This window comes from Chlorocebus sabaeus, chromosome X (assembly GCF_047675955.1).
Source record: "Chlorocebus sabaeus isolate Y175 chromosome X, mChlSab1.0.hap1, whole genome shotgun sequence".
Lineage (NCBI taxonomy): Eukaryota > Metazoa > Chordata > Mammalia > Primates > Cercopithecidae > Chlorocebus > Chlorocebus sabaeus.
In genome coordinates, this window is record NC_132933.1 from 95,103,080 (window position 1) to 95,106,128 (window position 3,049).

Here is a 3,049-nt window from a genome sequence, read left to right on the forward strand (position 1 = left end):
AAAGAAAGAAGGAAAGAAAGAAAGAAAGAAAGAAAGAAAGAAAGAAAGAAAGAAAGAAAGAGAAAGAAAGAAAGAAAGCCATTGAATTGTTTTGTAGCGTAAGGCATAGGCAAGAGGGATCCCCAGGCCGCAACCTCCCCTGCGGGTGGGCTGAGTGCTAGGGTTGAGGCTCAGGTGGGTCTCCTGTTCCCTGTGCTTCCCTGCACAGCAGCCTGCCTCCAAGTTCTAGGGCAGGGGCAGGAGGGGCAGGCTGGGAGTGGCTGCCGCTGCTGTTCACTTGGGCAGGACGTCAGAAGACTCAGACACCAGCTTCCCATCCCGGGTCTCAATCTTCGCAATCACGGACTTGGTGGAGCTGATGTGGCTGAAGGAGCTGGAGCCAGCGCCAGAGCCAAAGCTGGAGCCCAGGCTGTAGCTGAGGCCGGGCTTGTGAGGCCCCTATAGGCGAAGCTTAGACCACCTGCATAGCCACTGGTGGTCTTCATATGGATACTCATGTTCTGCATCCCAGACTCCAGCCGGCTCCCCTCGCCCTCCAGCAGCTTCCTGTAGGTGGCAATATCGATGTCCTGGGCCAGTTTGAAGTTCATCAACTCCTGGTACTCACGCAGCTGCAGCACTGTGTCCTGCTTGGCCCGCTGCAGGGCGGCCTCCAGCTCGGACAGCTTGGCCTTGGCATCCTTAATGGCCAGCTCCCCACGCTGTTCCGCATCTGCTATGGTGGCCTCCTGAGAAGCCCTCTGGCCTTTGAGGCCCTCAGTCTCAGCCTGGAGTCAGCTGATGTTCCAGTTTATGGTGAAGATCTCAGTCTTTGTACTACGTAGGTCATCCTCATGCTCCCCAGCCAGTGTCTGCAGTTCCTCATACTTGATCTGGTACATTCTCTCAGCCTCAGCCCAGCTGTGGTTAGCGATCTCCTCGTACTGCACCTTGACCTCAGCAATGATGCTGTCCATGTCCAGGGAGTAGCTGTTGTCCATGGACAGCACCACAGGCATGTCCATGATCTGGGACTGCAGCTGCCTGATCTCCTGTTCATACAGCTTCCTGAGGAAGTTGATCTCATCAGTCAGCCCTTCCAGGTGAGACTCCAGCTCTACCTTGCTCATGTAAGCTTCATCCACATCCTTCTTGATGAGGACAAATTCATTCTCCATCTCTGTATGCTTATCAATCTCATCCTCATATTTGTTCTTGAAGTCCTCCACCAACTCCTGCATGTTGCCAAGCTCTACCTCCAACTACAGCTTCTTCTGGCCCAGAGTCTTCAGCTGTCACCTAAGGTTGTTGATGTAGCTCTTGAACATGTTGTCTAGGTTGCTCTGAGTCATCTTCTGCTGTTGCAGGAGACTCCACTTGTTCTCCAGCATCCTGTTCTGCTGCTCCAGGAACCGCACCTTGTCGATGAAAGAGGCAAACTTGTTGACTGTCTTGATCTGCTCCTTCTCCTGGGTGCACATAGCCTGGATGTTGGGGTCCATCTCCAGGTTAATGGGACTCAGCAGACTCTGGTTGACCATTACGGTGGTGATGCCTTCCATGATGCTGGCCCCACCATAGCCTCTGCCCAGGCCACCCTGGAAGCTGCTGCTGCCCACTCCAGAGAAGCTAAAGGAGCTGATGTGGGCACCAAACCCAACTGAGTAGGAGCAGCTGCTGAAGACCCAGGGGTCAGAGGTGGACACCTTGTAGGACTTCTGGTTCACCCTGATGAACATAGTGGAGGCAGGAGTGGAGGCAAGTGTGCTAAACCAGGTGGAGAGTCCAGAAGGAGTGGAGAAGCTGCTTCTTGGTCAAGAAAATAAAAATTTTAAAATAGACAAAAATAAACAAAATTGACACTGAAATAACAATAACAAAATCAATGAAACAAAAAGTTGTTTTTTAAAAAAATAAAACAAAATTGACAAAGCATAAACTAGACTAATCAGGAAATAAATAAAATCAGAAAAAGAAGACCTTACACTCGATACCACAAAAATTAAAAGAATCATTCGATGTCGGGTGTGGTGACTCATGCCTGTAATCCCAGCACTTTGAGAGGACAAGGCGGGTGGATCATGAGGTCAGGAGATTGAGACCATCATGGCTAACATGGTGAAATCCTGTCTCTACTAAAAAATACAAAAAAAAAAAAAAAAAAAAAAAAAAAAAGATTAACCAGGAATAGTGGTGGGTGCCTGTAGTCCCAGCTACTTGGGAGGCTGAGGGAGGAGAATGGTGCGAACCCAGGAGGTGGAGCTTACAGTGAGCCGAGATCTCACCACTGCACTCCAGCCTGGGTGACAGAGCGAGACTCCGTCAAAAAAAAAAAAAAAAAGATAATTAGAGTCTATTACAAACAACTGTAAGAGAATACAAGAATATCCTCATTAGAATAATCTGAGATAAATTAAGAGAACAAATTAGAAAACCAAAAAAAATAAATTTCTGGACACAAAAAGCTATCAAGATTGAACCAAGGAAAAATAGAAAGCCTGAGCATAAAATTATGAGTGAGGAGATTAAAATAATAAGAAAAAAATCTCCCATTAAAGAAAAGTCCAGGAACTGACAGTTTCACCAGTGAATCCTGCCAATCGTTTTAAGGAAAACAATATTAACTTTTCTCAAAATTCTTTAAAAAATTATGTAAGGAGAAAATTCACCCAAACTAATTCTATGAGACCAGCATTATACTGATACCAAAGCCATAAAGAACACAACAATAAAAACTGTAGTCTAATGTCCCTGCTGAATATAGATGCAAAAATCTTTGACAATTGAATTGAGAAGCACATTAAAAAGATCATTCACAATAATCAGGTGAGTTTATCCCAGAGGTGAAAAGATGGTCTAACATACACAAATCAATAAATGTGATACATCACATAAGCAGAATGTAGAACACACATTATATAATCACCTCAATAGACAAAGAGGAAGCATTTGATAACATGTGGCATTCTTCAGATAAAAAATAAAGTAGGTATAGAAGGAAGACCACCTCAATACAATACAGGACAAATTTTCACAAGCAGACATCTAACAACATACTGTGTGAGGCAAA

General features: G+C 45.5%; 1 pseudogene; it reads right to left on the bottom strand.

Moving 5' to 3' along the window:
• Positions 1–273: 273 nt before the first annotated feature.
• LOC103247420 (keratin, type II cytoskeletal 8 pseudogene) lies at positions 274–1,718 on the bottom strand (annotated as a pseudogene).
• Between the last annotated feature and the right edge of the window lie 1,331 nt (positions 1,719–3,049).